This window comes from Pimephales promelas, chromosome 6 (assembly GCF_988280905.1).
Source record: "Pimephales promelas chromosome 6, fPimPro1.hap1.1, whole genome shotgun sequence".
Taxonomy (NCBI): Eukaryota; Metazoa; Chordata; class Actinopteri; order Cypriniformes; family Leuciscidae; genus Pimephales; species Pimephales promelas.
This window is the reverse complement of record NC_142774.1, coordinates 39,208,198-39,228,628: the sequence shown is the minus strand read 5'-3', so window position 1 is coordinate 39,228,628 and position 20,431 is coordinate 39,208,198. Positions and strand designations below refer to the sequence as shown.

Here is a 20,431-nt window from a genome sequence, read left to right as displayed (position 1 = left end):
TGATCGCACGCGTGAGATCGACAATCGACTACTTTGGGCTTTGACCAAAAACAGCACCCATAATACATGTAATATGTTTTGATTGGATGGAAATACCTGACTAAAACACGTTGATTTATATATAATAAAAACTATACATATTGAGTGATGTGATATAAATGACTCTCCAAAATATGGACCTTGCAGTAAATTACAGTAACTTTTCAACTGTGAAATAAACTTTAATGGTTTTCCGACCTAAGGGCATGGGCAGTTGTTCGTCACCGTAATTAGCCTTTTCCAAAAGACCTAGACACATAGAACAAGACCATAAAGTACTTTGTAACAGTAAGTGTTTTGAAGTCTTAAAATCAACTAATGACATCATTAATTTTCAGATTTACAACCTTCCTAAAACATTTCCGCTGACAGATATTACTTTCCTCAGTTTATTGTCTGATGTAGAGAGTGGTGTGGATTCCTTTTGACAGATGTTGATTTTTGTGAGCCAAAGCAAATGTGTTTCATTTCAAGGTTTCACCTCTCTCTTATGCCATATACCTGCTGCCAGACATAATTCATTCAACCTGTCTAGTACATCTGCACACACTCACACACTACAAAGCAGCACATAAAAACATAAATTCTAATGAGATGATTTTTAATAAATCCCAAAACAATCTCTCACTTGCATGCTTTCTATTTTGTCGAGATCATTATGATGCAATTTGGAGAAACATCAAGCAATGTTCTTGTTCGAGAAGCCGTTCCACTCAGATATATGTCGCAATAAGGAAGCAAATAATATCACAACGTTTGTTTCATGTCGACTATAATGTATCTTCATGTAATGCTATCCTGTCAAGCAATGAACATCAACATTACAACAGAATTTAGCTTTACTATATATGTGTATTTATATTATGGCACCATTTGAAGCATAATTTAAGAAATTAGGTGGTCAAAATACATATATATGTCACTATTTCTACCAATGTGTTACTCAGCCATATTCTACAATGAAAAGTAATTACAGTCACGCATTTCACCTACAATTGCAGTAAGCCTTTGATAACAATATGTTTTCCAGAGAGACATTTAATATATTCTGTGCTGAAGGGACAAGGGGGTTCGAAAATTAGGATTTCATGGTTGATGACTTTGATTCAGATAAGCCGTAATCCCTATTTAAATCCTGCATAATGACTTCACTGTTGCATTTTATTGTATTTATAGCTCACCCACCACAAGACTAAGAGTATTTTTATCCTGAAGTTTACAAAAGTTGTATAACATGCAGCAGCACCAGGGGCTTTTGGATCAGTGAACCAAAGCACGGGGACTGACACCGAGACTGTAATGAAGCTCATTGAACTGGTGCATGAATACAGCAGCATCTGATTAATCCCAAATAGAGTTACATGCAGAGTGCAAAGCTTGTTTGTCCGTAAGCATGCGTCTGTTTTGTGTGCGTTTGTCTTCGGGTTCTGGTTCCTGTTGGTCGTGGAACAACTTAAGGTTACATTTTTTAACAATATTTTCGTCAACTTAAACAGAGCCATTAATGGTGTGGCCACGGCTGTGCGGTTTGTGTGCATTCTCCGACATTGGTGCTCATGTGGACCATGCTGATTCGAATCCAGCTTGAATTGTTTCCCGGTTAAAAATAAAAAAGGTTAAGGTTCTATATGGAACTCATTCAACCCCAACCCATCATTCATTCTAAAAAGAATCTGCCTAGACAACTCTATCTCACGACCAATTCGAACAAATTCGTACGAGTGATTAAAATTCGTAATAATTCATATGACCTCACTTGTACGAATTTGTACGACTGGGTGGGTTTAGGGGCGGGGTCAGGGGTAGGTCATTTGTTAAAATTCATACGAATTGGCCAACTCGTACAATATGTGTGATTTAGCAAAAATTATACTAATTCGTAAGAGTGAGGATGTACAAATTGTTACGAATTAGCCACCTCGTAAAATTTGTACAAATTGCCGTGAGATCGGGTTGGTCTAGAACATGTTGTCTCTTGGGTTCCTTTAATTGATTAAATGTTATAAATTCTATGCAAATAATGAAAATGTTTATCAATGTTTATACATTTATTTTTATTTATTTATTGTGAAATGGCGATTCCATGCTTGTTACGAAAATTAATGATTTTTAGAAAATTGAAAAGTATTTTTTTTTAAGAAAATTTTAAAAAGTAAACAAAGGTCAATCCTTCAACCTAAGCATCAGTGGAGCGATGGACAAGGCTAGGACCGCCTCCGACTGAAATGTAACGCAACCAATCGCAGTTAATTTTGTCCCGTGTCATGTTTAGAGGCGTGGAAATGTTACGTCCATGAGATGCCGTACATAATTAACATACTTTTGAAAATCCAGCATTTAGTTGATCCAGATAAGAGATTGAAGGTTGAAATGTCAGTTTCAATGCAGCTACACAGGCTCGACGTGATCCCAGTCGAAAATTAAGAGTCTTATCTAGCGAAACGATTGGTCATTCTCTAAAAAAAATGTATATATACTTTTTAACTGGTAAAGGGACTGCATTTGTGTAGCGCTTTCACAGATCCAATGGCCACCAAAGCACTTTACATATTGCTTTACATTCACATACCGACGGCGGTGTCAGCCATGTAAGGCGCAATCCACCTCATGGACACCTTAACACTCGGTCAAGTGGAACTGGAGATTGAACTACCAACCTTTCAGTTTGTAGACAACCTACATGAGAGCCACTGACTGTTGCCCCGGCTGTGCATTTAACCACAAATGCCCGTCTTGTACTATGTATCTGAGATGCACATTGCAAGGTAAGGTCACGCGGGACGTAGTCGGAAGAACCGAGCCGGTGTGTACAAGTTTGGAGTAAGTTATTGTATGTTTAATTGACACATATATGTATTTGTGCTAGTTTATTGTTTAAAATGGGCCTTACATGTTTATATCCTGGATGTGATGACGTTATGGTCCTAGTTTGTCAGAGTGAAACTTGCTGAAAAGGTCCATAAGGTGTTGCAATCTCTATTTAGTTTCTGCTGAAGATGGCTAATGGTGTCATCCCGCCTGCAAAATTGACTGAGGAAAACAGATTGCTCATGCCACTCCCACGCATCTGATCATGAGCGATCTCTTTAGAAAAAAAAAAAACAGAAAAGAAGCTGCTTTGACAGTTTAGAGGATAACTTTCCCAGACTGTTGTGTCTCATCTTTTCAAAGGCACAACAATGCCTTTCAGGGTGGCTGTACCAAAACAGCTGGGGTTGTGAATAATTCTTCAGACTTACACCATGTACTGGCTTCTCTCCACTTTCTCGGCCCTCTTTTCTCTCCGTGTCTTTCTTTTCTTCCAACAAAACCCTACTCAGCAGCCTGGCAGAGATCACAGGTGGATGGGTAATGAGATACATTTGCTTTCCTGTGCTCAGCTACCTGGCGAGGAGAGAGATGTAATTCATTATTGAGTCGACCCAGGAGACTGTTGTTGAGGGGGAATCGTGTGAGTGATGGACGGGACAAGAGAGAAAGCGCCATCGTAGGTTTGGCAGAGAAGATCGCTAGATAGACAATCTGACTGGTCTTAGTTTTTGATGTCACAGCATAATAGATTCATCTGAGAACACCCATATCCTAACAAACATGTTTTCAGAACATTCTGGCAAGGTTCTCTCAAAGATATTATTATGTTTGTTCAAAGTTATCTATCACAATAACATTATTTTTAATTTCGTAAAATTTTCAGAAACATGTCACCTCATTAATTTCAATTTGTAACTTCTCATTCGATTATTAGACTGTTAGGGTTCAGGTTAGTAGATTAAGTTGACACGTAGTTGCACAATTACTTACAGTCAGTAAGTCTTTTGGGGAGCATTGAAATAAAGTGTTAGCCGACAGTCTACTGATACTCTAATGACTGCTAGTTATAAAGTTACTTTAAGGACTAAATACAGTGTTTGCATATTTCTATTTTCAGAACAGATAATGAACATTTAAAATGAACTTTCCTATTTTGTTACCAAAATGATAAAAATGTCATTTTTCTAATGTCCACATAAAAGAGTGAATGTTGAGAGAACATTTTCATAACAGAAATAATAACACGGTCTCATCCCAAGTCGTCATATGACTGACGTCTTGGGACGTCTTTTGACCATACGTCAACATCCGCCTTTTTAGGGTACCCTTAAACGTCGGTTAGTTGACGATCCCGGGCCGTCATACAACTGACGCTTTACCTTTAACGTCGGTTAGGTGACGGGGTAGGTTTAGGTCTGGGGTAGGGTTAGGATCCGATAACGTCATCTAACCGACGTTTAAGGGTACCCTAAAAAGGCGAATGTTGACGTATAGTCAAAAGATAATATAACTGACGTCTTGGGATGAGACTTTTTCATAACGTGAACACTAGCAAAAGTGTTCACTAGCCTACTTATTCAGCTTTCCAGGTATTTTCATTAGTGTATTTGTGAATGGTGCGGCCCTGGCTGACTCTGAGGGACAGAGAGAGAGTGTATGTGTGTGTTTGCTAGTGAGACAGTGAGTGTTTATCAGCCAAAGAGAAGGTGAGTCGTTAAGTGGTTATGTATTCCAGGCGGCCTCTGTCCCCTGGCCGTGCTGTATTCACGAGATAGCATGAGCACTTATAAATGGATCAAAGGACAGAATCAAAGGCATTGCTCATGAAACCCTACAGAGAAGCTTCTGTTTACAGCCTGAGTGTCCCATCTCCACATTTACCTTGACCTGAATAAAGCACAGAAATGATTAAGGTGCTTGTCATGGTCCGGTACCGGTAGTGCTATTGAAATGCTCCTTTAGAAAAAAAAAAAAAAGTAATAATAATCTCAAATGACATCTATTTAGATTTTACCCTAGACGGAAATGAGACGATGTAGAGGGCAAAATATCTCAGTTTGCTCCTGCGTCTCGGATTTTTTTCTTTATACTTTTATTTTGAGATCTTAAACTGTGCTCACATTTGCCAAGACAGCAGATTGTCCACAAGATTTTTCAATATCAGCTCAAATATTTCCTGTAAAGCCTGACAAATGGAGGGGAAATGGAATAGTTTATTGAATGTTTAGAATCTATGAAAGTTTGCATATGCATTTTTTGTTGAATATCATTTGAAACTCATTATAATATGCAAAACTGTTATCCACTCACAGCAGTGGCCGTTAACTTCCAAGTCTTCAGTGCGAGACGCCCATAAAAACCGAGCGTTTTTCAGCTAGGCTCAAAACTAGGGTACAAAATAGCCTATTACTTATTCATTTTGATATTTTTGAATGCAAAAACCAAGCGGACGTCATAATTTGACCTCGGACAACGATATAATAAAATTTAAAAAGCCAGTTCATGACCCCTTTAATGTAAATTCATGAAATTGTATATCTCTCAATAATATATCTTTATGATCAAAGCTTGAGTGATCAAAAACGGTATGCAATGGGATACAATGATGAGATATTTGCAAATAAATGTTCCTCAAAGGCTTATTCAATAGGCCTAGTCACATTTTAACATGATTTATCTAAAATAGAATACATGGATAATCAAGTAAACCCAAGTTACTTTAGTCCATTAAGTGTTCATCTTAAAATATTACTTATACAAGTAATACTGTGACCATAAAAAAAAAAGATGTTTAACAATTTTATCAAAAGGCCTTTTGCTAAAATACTATAAACTATTGATACAGCACACCGAATGGCATGTAATAGATTGAACATCAGGCCCAATAAATGTGCGTATCAAATATAAAACATGCTGTGTGTGAATTGCTCCCAAGCCAACAACTGAGAGCTCACTTATGTCCCTGACCCATGAAAGAGCAATTCCCTCTGGGGAGATGCACAGGAAATTTACATGTGAAGAATTTGATCAATTCTGTCCAATATGACTAAATCAGCAAATGACAATGCTTCAACAGCTGAATCACAGACACTTTGGATGGATGACTTGTGGCTGTGTGGGCTTGTCTCTGACAGTATGAATGACTTATAGGACTAGAGGAACAGATGGGTTGTGGGAGAAATTCTCAAGAAGCCAGAGCGAGAAATAATGAGAAATGCAGAGAGAAAAGACTAAACGAGTGGGATACTAGCAAGACAAACCTCCCTTAAAGATACAGGATACAAGCAGCATCTTGCCCACGATAAACCTTGTTCTCATGGTCACCGTGGGTAGAGGATATCTCCATTCTAGCATCTCACGTCTATCCGACATTATGCACCAACATTTGACGTCTTCCTCTGGCAGGACAGAATAATAGTCAGGAAATAAAATGTACGTAGGGAAGACGTGTCAAGACGATAACTCTGAGAGGAGAAGATTGTGAGGAACACGAGAAGATGAGAACATGAGAAGATGAGAAGATCCGGGACGCTGACAGTCAAAGGGTGAGAACGAAGAAGGAGTAGCAAAGCATCATGGGGATTGGCTGACAGGATGTGGGGATAGATCATTAGAGATGACAGAGAAACAGAACAAGAAAGACACGGGAGGAATGGAGGCCGGGGGTTGGACTCAAAGAGTTTGGTTTAAGCTCTGATCACATTTCAAGGGTTTTTAGCTTATGTGTCCCATTTTCATGCATGTTTATGAGTTTGTCTGGACGTAGGTGTGTGTGTGTGTGTGTGTCCAGTTTCTGTCGCAGAGGTTTCTGGACCATGTCTAGGTAAACACGATTCTTGAGAGAATCAATTGGAATTGGTCTCCTTGGCTCACATCAAAGCACTACCCTGAAGCGGGATTGCAGCCCAATACAGCACAGACAGATACAGGGAACTCTTCAATCCTCAAGGTTGCTTACTTGTCCTTGATAAAGAGAGGGTTCAATGAAATCCGTTGTTTGTTGTTATGTAAAGAAATTCCGACTGTTTATCTTCATTGTGACACAAATGGTTTCAGTTCGTTTGATAATAGTGACCTCTATGCACCTCTATATAATCATACTCCCATGCAGCCCATTCTCACTCCCAAGGCGTCACCTAACTGACGCCTTGGGAAGCATTTGGACATGCTTCAATATCTGACGCTTTAGGCGCCCTTTAGCGTCAGTTAGATGACGCCCTAGGATCGCGTGTACCCTACCCCCACCCCACACCTAAACCTAACCGTGTCCTCTAACAGACGCTTTTTCTTTAGCGTCAGTTAGATGACGCCGTAGGATCGCGTCATGTAAGTGACGCTAAAGGGCGCCTAAAACGTCAAATATTGAAGCATGGTCAAAGGTGACGCCTTGGGGTGAGAATGCGTTGTCCCATGCTGCTTGTTCAAGAAAATGGCAGTTTAAATGCACCTCTATATAATCATACTCCCATGCAGCCCATTCTCACTCCCAAGGCGTCACCTAACTGACGCCTTGGGAAGCATTTGGACATGCTTCAATATCTGACGCTTTAGGCGCCCTTTAGCGTCAGTTAGATGACGCCCTAGGATCGCGTGTACCCTAAACCTAACCGCGTCCTCTAACAGACGCTTTTTCTTTAGCGTCAGTTAGATGACGCCGTAGGATCGCGTCATGTAAGTGACGCTAAAGGGCGCCTAAAACGTCAAATATTGAAGCATGGTCAAAGGTGACGCCTTGGGGTGAGAATGCGTTGTCCCATGCTGCTTGTTCAAGAAAATGGCAGTTTAAATAATTGGAGATTTACAATGTTGAGGTCTATTTAGGGGGTGGAGCTGGGTCGGTTTAGGGGTGGGGATAGGGGTCAGGGGGTGGAGCTGGGTAGGTTTAGGGTTGGGTTTAGGGATCAAGGGGTGGAGTTGGGTAGATTTGGGGGTGGGGTTAGGGATCAGGGGGTGGAGCTGGGTAGGTTTAGGGTTGGGTTTATGGATCAGGGGTGGAGTTGGGTAGGTTTAGGGGTGGGTTTAGGATCAGGGGGTGGAGCTGGGTAGGTTTAGGGTTGGGTTAGGGATCAGGGGGTGGAGCTGGGTAGGTTTAGGGTTGGGTTAGGGATCAGGGGGTGGAGCTGGGTAGGTTTAGGGTTGGGTTTATGGATCAGGGGTGGAGCTGGGTAGGTTTAGGGGTGGGTTTATGGATCAGGGGTGGAGTTGGGTAGGTTTAGGGGTGGGTTTAGGATCAGGGGGTGGAGCTGGGTAGGTTTAGGGGTGGGGATAGGGGTCAGGGGGTGGAGCTGGGTAGGTTTAGGGTTGGGTTTTGGGATCGGGGGTGGAGTTGGGTAGGTTTAGGGATCAAGGGGTGGAGTTAGGTAGATTTAGGGGTGGGGTTAGGGATCAGGGGGTGGAGCTGGGTAGGTTTATGGTTGGGTTTATGGATCAGGGGTGGAGTTGGGTAGGTTTAGGGTTGGGTTAGGGATCAGGGGGTGGAGCTGGGTAGGTTTAGGGTTGGGTTTATGGATCAGGGGTGGAGCTGGGTAGGTTTAGGGTTGGGTTAGGGATCAGGGGGTGGAGCTGGGTAGGTTTAGGGTTGGGTTTATGGATCAGGGGGTGGAGCTGGGTAGGTTTAGGGTTGGGTTAGGGATCAGGGGGTGGAGCTGGGTAGGTTTAGGGTTGGGTTTATGGATCAGGGGTGGAGCTGGGTAGGTTTAGGGGTGGGTTTATGGATCAGGGGTGGAGTTGGGTAGGTTTAGGGGTGGAGCTGGGTAGGTTTAGGGGTTGGGTTAGGGATCAGGGGGTGGAGCTGGGTAGGTTTAGGGGTGAGGTTAGGGATCAGGGGGTGGGGCTGGGTAGGTTTAGGGGTGGGGTTAAATCATGTCAAACATGCAAATATAGTATATGACATGTCTCTTTAAAAATGTGTTCTTATCAACAGTGTTGTGCAAGTTACTTCCAAACTGTAATAGATTAGGTATTACTTGTTACTGTTATTTAAAAGTAATTCTTTACCTTACAATATTACTGTCCCAGAATTGTAATGCGTTACACTACTCATGTATTACTTTTGAGTTACTTTCACCAAAATAACTAAGTAGAACTTAACTTTTGGGCTGTAACGATATGCAATATGAAACCGAAATCGCGATTCGCCACACGACTCAGATCAACAAACCTACAGAATCGCGACAAACCTCTTCCAACTCCAGCGTTATTCTCCTTACCGTCCATATCCAATGCTGCCTTATCTTTAAATTAGGCTATTAGTATTATTTGAAGTTAACATTATAAAATACGTAGACCTACACCACAAAACTAGTTGAGGATAAATTATTTAAAATTGGGGAAGTCCAGCATTATGGACATGATGACATTTGCAGTCAAAACTTGAAATAAAAATTCTCAGAAAACACATGTATTGAAACGTATATGGGCTACTTCCTTAAAGGACTCCAGACATTAGACAAATATCAGTCTATGTTTTATTTTTAATATTAGGGAAAAGACACACATTCATGCGTGACAAAAAAATAGGAGGCAAAATCGATTTTTTGTAATTCTGTTAACACTGCGCAAATCGGATGAGGAAGGGTTGGCTCTCCAGTCTCCATAGAACTTAAAATATTCATTTTATTTTAGTTTTCGTGTTCGCATTTATGAGGGAAAAACAATGTTACAGACGCGACCGCTCTGAAGTGGCACTAAAAGACTGCTTTAAAACTTTCACATAGTCTGTTGCCTTTAAGAAGTAAAAGCAGACAATACACTGTAATACAACAGTAATACAAGCCTCACTGAACATGTAACGAGTAAAATATTACTGAAAATTGATTAGTAATGCCTTACACTACTGCGTTACTGCAAAAAGTAATATGTTACTGTAATGTATTACTTTTGTAATGCGTTACTCCCAACACTGCTTATCAATAAAGTTAGACAAACAAGTTTTGCTTTCTGCCAAGGAAAAATAAATGCACAAAATATTGGTCTTTCATGGCTCATGAGACTTAATGGAGCTTTCAGTTGTTTCACAGAAGTATCAATGTTGTCTCAGGTGTTTCCTCTGAAATGAATAATCTGGTTTTGGATTAATTTGATGAAATGAGTTTGAGTTCATATTGAGAAATCTATTTTGAAAATTGCTTTTGGAAACATGTTTTAAGTCTCCATTTTCCTCTTTTAACCACTTAACTGTCACCGTCCCACAGGTGGGACGTTTGCCACTATATTTTTAAAACAATAATATCTTAGTAAATACCTTAAATAATATTGACAAACTATATATCATTTGAAAGCTTACAATCTCTAGTTTCCATATTTGGTGACTGATTTTCAAAATATATTACAGAGGAGGCATAATTTATCAATATAAAACAAGAATATTTTCATACTCATAAGGCGTGTTCAGACCTTTATTTTAAAATAGCAGTAAACATGAAAAATCATGAAAAAATGGTAGATACCTCAGTTTGTTTTCATGCCAAAAGTTCAAAAGATAGAATCCATTCAATTATTTTGGAAAAAAAAGGTCTGAAAAGTTTGAAATATCAAGAAAAAAATTATAAATTCACCATTTGTGACGTGTCAGCTAGCTATGACTTACATGCGTGTTCTTTGTATGTGTTTCTTAGAGGTTCAATTCATATCAAAATCTGCCAAACTTCCCATGCTACTTCTGAATAGGATCTCTACTTCAGAAATTGTATGAAAATTGTGAAAATAATGGTTCATATCACTCAAAACAGGAATGGAAATGCAGGCGCCCTTATATGGGCAGTAATGGAGTCTGATTGTGCCCTAGTGAAAAAGTTTGGTACTGCGCTCAAACAAAATCTTACTGAAAGCTCATTTTTTGAGATATCAACCTAAAATTTGAAACACAACTTGTTCAGATTTTTGGCTTTGATCTTTCTGCCATTTTAGAGTAGCCCAGGTTTTGAAAATATATATTTTATGTAAAATATGAATAATTAATATTTTTACATTGTACATTTCCATAAACTCAAACTTCTATAACTTTTTTTCTGTTTCACTTTCTTAATTTATTTCACTTCTACAAAAATCTGCCAAATGTCTTCTTTAAAACAAGACCAATCATATGTCTATATTCCAAAGCATTCTTGAATTACAACCATTTAAGTTCGAAATGTGCATTTTCATGTCTATTCAAAAAAGGGGGGGTGACAGTTAACAGGTTAAATCTCATTGCAGTCTTGAAGAAACAATTATATATTGAAGAGATTTCATCTACAGGCCATGTCAGAGCGTGAAATAAGATGTGATTTTCTCATGTATTGTATATAATGTTGTGGTATGTGGAGTATTTTTGGAAGGAGAAAGAAAAAAACGGTGCGTCATCTAAAATGTTGATGGCAATCAACAAGGCCTGCACGACACCTCGCGGAAAACTTTTGATTGCTTTCCAATTCCGGTTTGCATTCGGACTAATCATACATGTGAGGATCCGTGAGGGAAGTGTTTTCTTTTCTCTCTCTCTCTCTCTCTCTCTCTCTCTCACACACACACTAACTCACTCTGTATCTCATATTAGAGCCTGTGACTCAGTTTGGTTTTAGTGGCATTAGCATACAGAACTGCATTGTGGATGTAGACAAGTGCAGTGTATAAATGTAAAGTTAAACACAGCTCATAATCTGTGGCCTGCAGTTTAAGAGTCCATCTTCATTTCACTCTAGATATGTGACATGCATGCGACTATACGTGCATTTGCATCAGTTGTGTGGATGCTTTAAAACAGAGAATACAAATTAGACCACCGCCGTACCAGACTTGTAGACATACGTTCCTAGGAATTACAAAGCTTAGCTTTGTGCATTTTTAACTACTGAAAGGATTCAAACACAGGTAGGCCATGTCATCACAAAGTTAGGCAAACAAACAGAAAAATGTTTTTTTAAATGTAAATCGGCACAAATTTGCAACAAAAAAAAATTACAACAAATACCTAACATGCATTTTTGTTGCTGTTGTTGTTTTGCACAGTAATGAGAATATTGCACAACACATTTTGCGTTCTCTTGTCAAAAAGGTTGTGTTCCCTGAGAAACGTTGCATTCGCTCGCAAAACCTTTGCGTTCTCTCAAGTGATTACAAATTTTCTTTTTTGAAACTTGATTGCAAAGCGAGAGAGCGAAAAAGCATTTTTCCTCGCATCTCATATATTTGTTTCCTTCACCATGTCCTTTTAGGAGCTCCATAACATATTGTATTTCCTTTAAAGGCACAAGTACGAAGTCACAATGCAAAACAAACCCTATTGGATTATACTAGAATTGTTTGCCTATTTTTTTTGGTTAAATATGACCCAGATATTCTCAATGGTCATTCGATGAAAGTGTCAGTTCACCTTCAGCGCTGGTCATATTCAGTGTTGTGCAAGTTACTTCCAAACTGTAATACATTAGGTATTACTTGTTACTGTTATTTAAAAGTAATTCATTACCTTACAATATTACTGTCCCAGAATTGTAATGCGTTACACTACTCATGTATTACTTTTGAGTTACTTTCACCAAAATAACTAAGTAGAACTTAACTTTTGGGCTGTAACGATATGCAATATGAAACCGAAATCGCGATTCGCCACACGACTCAGATCAACAAACCTACAGAATCGCGACAAACCTCTTCCAACTCCAGCGTTATTCTCCTTACCGTCCATATCCAATGCTGCCTTATCTTTAAATTAGGCTATTAGTATTATTTGAAGTTAACATTATAAAATACGTAGACCTACACCACAAAACTAGTTGAGGATAAATTATTTAAAATTGGGGAAGTCCAGCATTATGGACATGATGACATTTGCAGTCAAAACTTGAAATAAAAATTCTCAGAAAACACATGTATTGAAACGTATATGGGCTACTTCCTTAAAGGACTCCAGACATTAGACAAATATCAGTCTATGTTTTATTTTTAATATTAGGGAAAAGACACACATTCATGCGTGACAAAAAAATAGGAGGCAAAATCGATTTTTTGTAATTCTGTTAACACTGCGCAAATCGGATGAGGAAGGGTTGGCTCTCCAGTCTCCATAGAACTTAAAATATTCATTTTATTTTAGTTTTCGTGTTCGCATTTATGAGGGAAAAACAATGTTACAGACGCGACCGCTCTGAAGTGGCACTAAAAGACTGCTTTAAAACTTTCACATAGTCTGTTGCCTTTAAGAAGTAAAAGCAGACAATACACTGTAATACAACAGTAATACAAGCCTCACTGAACATGTAACGAGTAAAATATTACTGAAAATTGATTAGTAATGCCTTACACTACTGCGTTACTGCAAAAAGTAATATGTTACTGTAATGTATTACTTTTGTAATGCGTTACTCCCAACACTGCTTATCAATAAAGTTAGACAAACAAGTTTTGCTTTCTGCCAAGGAAAAATAAATGCACAAAATATTGGTCTTTCATGGCTCATGAGACTTAATGGAGCTTTCAGTTGTTTCACAGAAGTATCAATGTTGTCTCAGGTGTTTCCTCTGAAATGAATAATCTGGTTTTGGATTAATTTGATGAAATGAGTTTGAGTTCATATTGAGAAATCTATTTTGAAAATTGCTTTTGGAAACATGTTTTAAGTCTCCATTTTCCTCTTTTAACCACTTAACTGTCACCGTCCCACAGGTGGGACGTTTGCCACTATATTTTTAAAACAATAATATCTTAGTAAATACCTTAAATAATATTGACAAACTATATATCATTTGAAAGCTTACAATCTCTAGTTTCCATATTTGGTGACTGATTTTCAAAATATATTACAGAGGAGGCATAATTTATCAATATAAAACAAGAATATTTTCATACTCATAAGGCGTGTTCAGACCTTTATTTTAAAATAGCAGTAAACATGAAAAATCATGAAAAAATGGTAGATACCTCAGTTTGTTTTCATGCCAAAAGTTCAAAAGATAGAATCCATTCAATTATTTTGGAAAAAAAAGGTCTGAAAAGTTTGAAATATCAAGAAAAAAATTATAAATTCACCATTTGTGACGTGTCAGCTAGCTATGACTTACATGCGTGTTCTTTGTATGTGTTTCTTAGAGGTTCAATTCATATCAAAATCTGCCAAACTTCCCATGCTACTTCTGAATAGGATCTCTACTTCAGAAATTGTATGAAAATTGTGAAAATAATGGTTCATATCACTCAAAACAGGAATGGAAATGCAGGCGCCCTTATATGGGCAGTAATGGAGTCTGATTGTGCCCTAGTGAAAAAGTTTGGTACTGCGCTCAAACAAAATCTTACTGAAAGCTCATTTTTTGAGATATCAACCTAAAATTTGAAACACAACTTGTTCAGATTTTTGGCTTTGATCTTTCTGCCATTTTAGAGTAGCCCAGGTTTTGAAAATATATATTTTATGTAAAATATGAATAATTAATATTTTTACATTGTACATTTCCATAAACTCAAACTTCTATAACTTTTTTTCTGTTTCACTTTCTTAATTTATTTCACTTCTACAAAAATCTGCCAAATGTCTTCTTTAAAACAAGACCAATCATATGTCTATATTCCAAAGCATTCTTGAATTACAACCATTTAAGTTCGAAATGTGCATTTTCATGTCTATTCAAAAAAGGGGGGGTGACAGTTAACAGGTTAAATCTCATTGCAGTCTTGAAGAAACAATTATATATTGAAGAGATTTCATCTACAGGCCATGTCAGAGCGTGAAATAAGATGTGATTTTCTCATGTATTGTATATAATGTTGTGGTATGTGGAGTATTTTTGGAAGGAGAAAGAAAAAAACGGTGCGTCATCTAAAATGTTGATGGCAATCAACAAGGCCTGCACGACACCTCGCGGAAAACTTTTGATTGCTTTCCAATTCCGGTTTGCATTCGGACTAATCATACATGTGAGGATCCGTGAGGGAAGTGTTTTCTTTTCTCTCTCTCTCTCTCTCTCTCTCTCTCTCACACACACACTAACTCACTCTGTATCTCATATTAGAGCCTGTGACTCAGTTTGGTTTTAGTGGCATTAGCATACAGAACTGCATTGTGGATGTAGACAAGTGCAGTGTATAAATGTAAAGTTAAACACAGCTCATAATCTGTGGCCTGCAGTTTAAGAGTCCATCTTCATTTCACTCTAGATATGTGACATGCATGCGACTATACGTGCATTTGCATCAGTTGTGTGGATGCTTTAAAACAGAGAATACAAATTAGACCACCGCCGTACCAGACTTGTAGACATACGTTCCTAGGAATTACAAAGCTTAGCTTTGTGCATTTTTAACTACTGAAAGGATTCAAACACAGGTAGGCCATGTCATCACAAAGTTAGGCAAACAAACAGAAAAATGTTTTTTTAAATGTAAATCGGCACAAATTTGCAACAAAAAAAAATTACAACAAATACCTAACATGCATTTTTGTTGCTGTTGTTGTTTTGCACAGTAATGAGAATATTGCACAACACATTTTGCGTTCTCTTGTCAAAAAGGTTGTGTTCCCTGAGAAACGTTGCATTCGCTCGCAAAACCTTTGCGTTCTCTCAAGTGATTACAAATTTTCTTTTTTGAAACTTGATTGCAAAGCGAGAGAGCGAAAAAGCATTTTTCCTCGCATCTCATATATTTGTTTCCTTCACCATGTCCTTTTAGGAGCTCCATAACATATTGTATTTCCTTTAAAGGCACAAGTACGAAGTCACAATGCAAAACAAACCCTATTGGATTATACTAGAATTGTTTGCCTATTTTTTTTGGTTAAATATGACCCAGATATTCTCAATGGTCATTCGATGAAAGTGTCAGTTCACCTTCAGCGCTGGTCATATTCAGTGTTGTGCAAGTTACTTCCAAACTGTAATACATTAGGTATTACTTGTTACTGTTATTTAAAAGTAATTCATTACCTTACAATATTACTGTCCCAGAATTGTAATGCGTTACACTACTCATGTATTACTTTTGAGTTACTTTCACCAAAATAACTAAGTAGAACTTAACTTTTGGGCTGTAACGATATGCAATATGAAACCGAAATCGCGATTCGCCACACGACTCAGATCAACAAACCTACAGAATCGCGACAAACCTCTTCCAACTCCAGCGTTATTCTCCTTACCGTCCATATCCAATGCTGCCTTATCTTTAAATTAGGCTATTAGTATTATTTGAAGTTAACATTATAAAATACGTAGACCTACACCACAAAACTAGTTGAGGATAAATTATTTAAAATTGGGGAAGTCCAGCATTATGGACATGATGACATTTGCAGTCAAAACTTGAAATAAAAATTCTCAGAAAACACATGTATTGAAACGTATATGGGCTACTTCCTTAAAGGACTCCAGACATTAGACAAATATCAGTCTATGTTTTATTTTTAATATTAGGGAAAAGACACACATTCATGCGTGACAAAAAAATAGGAGGCAAAATCGATTTTTTGTAATTCTGTTAACACTGCGCAAATCGGATGAGGAAGGGTTGGCTCTCCAGTCTCCATAGAACTTAAAATATTCATTTTATTTTAGTTTTCGTGTTCGCATTTATGAGGGAAAAACAATGTTACAGACGCGACCGCTCTGAAGTGGCACTAAAAGACTGCTTTAAAACTTTCACATAGTCTGTTGCCTTTAAGAAGTAAAAGCAGACAATACACTGTAATACAACAGTAATACAAGCCTCACTGAACATGTAACGAGTAAAATATTACTGAAAATTGATTAGTAATGCCTTACACTACTGCGTTACTGCAAAAAGTAATATGTTACTGTAATGTATTACTTTTGTAATGCGTTACTCCCAACACTGGTCATATTCTAGATAGAAGTCCACATTAGTATGTTTCTCCCATCTCGCCCTAGATACACATAGAGCCATTTCCCTGTCTAATCTGCAGACCAGTTTACAGTGTCTGGTGTATAGTACTCTACAGGGACAAGGGCTCAAACGCGTGTAAATGAAATACGTGACATTTCCCAAGGGGCAGAGGAAGTTGTCTTAAAAGAGCAATCAATTTTTCCCTCAATCCAGAGAGGCCAAACACAATGAAAGTACTCACTCATTGTCTTTCACCTTAATTAAGCAATCCATCATGTGACTGTCTGGCTCGAAAAAAAAAAAGAGTTTCTAAGAGGAAGTTATTTCAACGGAATATACTGTGTAATGGTTTGTAAAGAAAGCAATGGCCAGATGATTAAGGGCTTCTCTATGATGTTGTCATCACACTTATACTGTATTCAAATGACATTAAAAGGTCATTTAGTCAATATAGAATTTGTATGATAAAAAATATAAAAATAGTTCAACCATTTTAAAGTGACAATAGACTTAATTTGTATCATTTCAAATCTCGGGAACATAATTAATTGTCTAAATAGAGGTCCATTAATGTGGTCTTTATTTTTTCTTGAAATTTAGTCACTGTGAAAAACATGTGAACGCCATGAAAAAAAGAAGAGAGAATTGCAATACAGTTCTGCACAAGTACAGCATAAACGGAATTCAAAATAATAATAAAAATAATACATAATTTATTTATTTTATTTTATTTATATTATGTCAGATTGGTAATCAATTAGGTCAAGGAGACAAAAAGGTTAAACATTTCAAGTGGACTCAGATCAAGGTCAGATCAGATATTTAACTGGGTCATTTTAAGTCACCCTTTTTATTGGGTCATTGCAATGTTAATTTGATCTTGTGTTTGTCCTTGCAAGCGACCCGAGTTTCTGTTTTTCATTGGACTGAAGCAGCTTTTCTAGCAGTATTTCCGGATATTTTAGCATTATAGGAAATGCAGGCTCACAGCAAAATGTTAGGCCTACTACTCTAAAGTAATGTTCTAAATAGAACCATAGGGTTCTTTACAGTTTTAAAGAACTCTTATATCAAAAAGGTTCCATGTATACTGAGAAATGCATTAAGTCAGTCTTGAGTATGTCTTGACACACAATATTTGCATGTTTAATGGTTATTTCAATTTTGTCTCATGATAAATGAATTAATTCAAACCACAGAAGTGTGACAGAACGCTTTTTTTGAATTATGATTGATATTTTTGGTCAAATTTATACCATATTTTTACATTTTGGAATTTACACACTGTAATCAGGGATGTAGTGGAGGCTAAACGCCGTTTACACGCCTCCCAATATTCGGAAATAGCGTTTACCCACCTCCAAAGTGCGTATCCACCTCTAACTAACTAGTTTCATATTGTTCAGTTTCATAGCTAGTTAAACCTAAGACGAACGCATTACTGACAGTGTTGTTGTTGTTGTTGTTGGGTAAGGTTGCACTGTTGACGCTCGCGCGCAGCCTCTCGAGCATAAATCTACACAATGAGCGCAGCACACACACTCAGTTAACAACATATTGCCTATAAAAATCTAAATGTGGAGTTTTTAAATTTTGAACATATGTTAAGCAGCCTCATGTTTTTTTCCTGAACACCATCACGATTGAAAATGTGACATAGATTTCCTACAACAGTTCAATAAAGAGTTAAAATGAAATCACTTACATTTTAGATGCAATATTGGCTGTTTTTGTCCTGTTTCTGCAGCGAAAATAGTTCCAAACAAAAATCACAACAGAACCACGGCGCATGTCACAGGAACACTCAACCTGTTTTCAATTACTGAATGATTCAGCATTTTGAACGAATCGATTGAGTCAATGACCCATTCATAAACATCTGTCTCATTCTTGAATGAATCAGCCGTTTGAACGAATCGTTTGAATGAATGAATCAATGACTCAATCATTAAGACGGCCGCATGCCGCCACCTACTGGTGGTTTAGTGTTAAATGTTCTTTCCAACGTTTCTTATATGTACATTTAAATCAATTTCACAACATTATTTTATGCAATTGTAATTTTTCAGTGTAAACGATTTTATTCGATCAGCCCCTAGGGTAACAATCTATCTATAGTGTCTTATTATTTAAAATAATTGAATTTATTGATCAAATTTAGGAATTTAAAATGAAAGATGAAGCATACATTTAATAATATTGTGGGAGGGGATGCCCTTTAAAGGTGCAGATATTACAATATGGTGAATTAAATATCAAAGCTGATCGAACACTGACGAGAATATTGTTTCAGAATAAATCAACACACAAAATAAAAATAAAAAATGCGGATGAGGAACTTTTTTTTCTCTGACAAATTAATGGCAGATTTACTTGTCCGAAGGACAAGCGTATGAAAAGGCAATGTCGAGCCATCCCTATAGGCAGTAGCCCACCTTACCGGGTGACCACGTCGTGGTCCACCAGAATTTATAGTTTACCCACCTCTTTTTTTTTACCATACACCCCTGCCTTTAATTGTTTGAAAAAACACATCTACATTGCTACTATTCCTGCACTCTCAGAAAAAAAAGGTACAAAAGCTGTCACTGGGGCTGTACCTTCTCAAAAGGTAAACTTTTGTAAATTTTAGGTGCTAATACGTACATTTAGGTGCTGATATATACATTTTAAGTGTTAATATGTACATTTAAGGTGCTAATAAGTACATTTTAGGTGTTAATAAGTACATTTTAGGTGTTAATATGTACATTTTATGTGCTCATATGTTCATTTCAGGAGCTAATATGTACCTTTATAGGTGCCAATACATTTTAGGTGCTCATATGTCCATTTTAGGTTGTAATATGTAAATTTTAGGTGCTAATAAGTATATTTTAGGTGTTAATATGTACATTTTAGGTAACAATATGTACATTTTAGGTGCTCATATGTCCATTTCAGGAGAAAATATGTCCTTTTTAGGTGGTAATATGTACATTTTAGGTGCTAATATGTCCATTTCATGAACTATTATGTCCATTTCGGGTGCTGATATGTCCATTTCAGGTGCTAATATGTATTTCAGGTGCTAATATGTACAAAAGTGTACCTTTTGAAAAGGTATAGCAGCCCCAGTGACAGCTTTTGTACCTTTTTTTCTGAGAGTGTGTAGAACACTGTATGCACTTTGCAAACTTTTTGACCTTCTACATTTGTGAAAATGTGCAGAAAACACATGCAATCTTACAATGCAAAATGCTCAATGTGACCTTTCATCTCCATTTTGATGGATGGACCAGGGCCATAATACCAGTAATATCTTTTTATCTGACCAACATGCATAGCCGAACATTTTTGTTTTGACGTGTTGAAATGGTTGCATTGTGTGTGCTCTTTCACATAGCATTATTAACATTCAGTGTACACTACCAGTCAAAGTTTGTAATAATTACGTTTTTTTTAAATTGTTTTTATGCTCGCTAATTAAGGCTGCATTTATTTGTTCAAAAAAAAGTAACATTGTCAAATACGACATCTTAAACAATGTCATAGTTGCATTCAAAAGCGAAAGTTGTCATAAACATGCATAAACCTTCCTTCATAATCAAGACATATGTCAGGGTTATGAAGGTGTCATGTCAGTCAAGTAAAGTGCCACAAGATTAAACAACTCTTGATCCCTCCAAACTTTTGATTGGTGGTTTGTAGTTAGCAGAGTGCACTTATTCCATTCCCAACATACAGTAGCTCCACTCTCATCTGACAGCAGAGGCGTCTCCCTCAT

At 37.4% G+C, this 20,431-nt stretch overlaps 1 long non-coding RNA gene across 1 annotated transcript in view; it reads right to left on the bottom strand.

Moving 5' to 3' along the window:
- Positions 1-18,490, bottom strand: part of LOC120460552 (uncharacterized) — a 68,027-nt gene extending 49,537 nt beyond the window's left edge. The window contains exon 1 of the long non-coding RNA XR_016168950.1: positions 18,371-18,490. This is a non-coding gene — a long non-coding RNA (uncharacterized LOC120460552). The remainder of the gene's footprint in view (positions 1-18,370) is intronic.
- Positions 18,491-20,431: the final 1,941 nt, after the last annotated feature.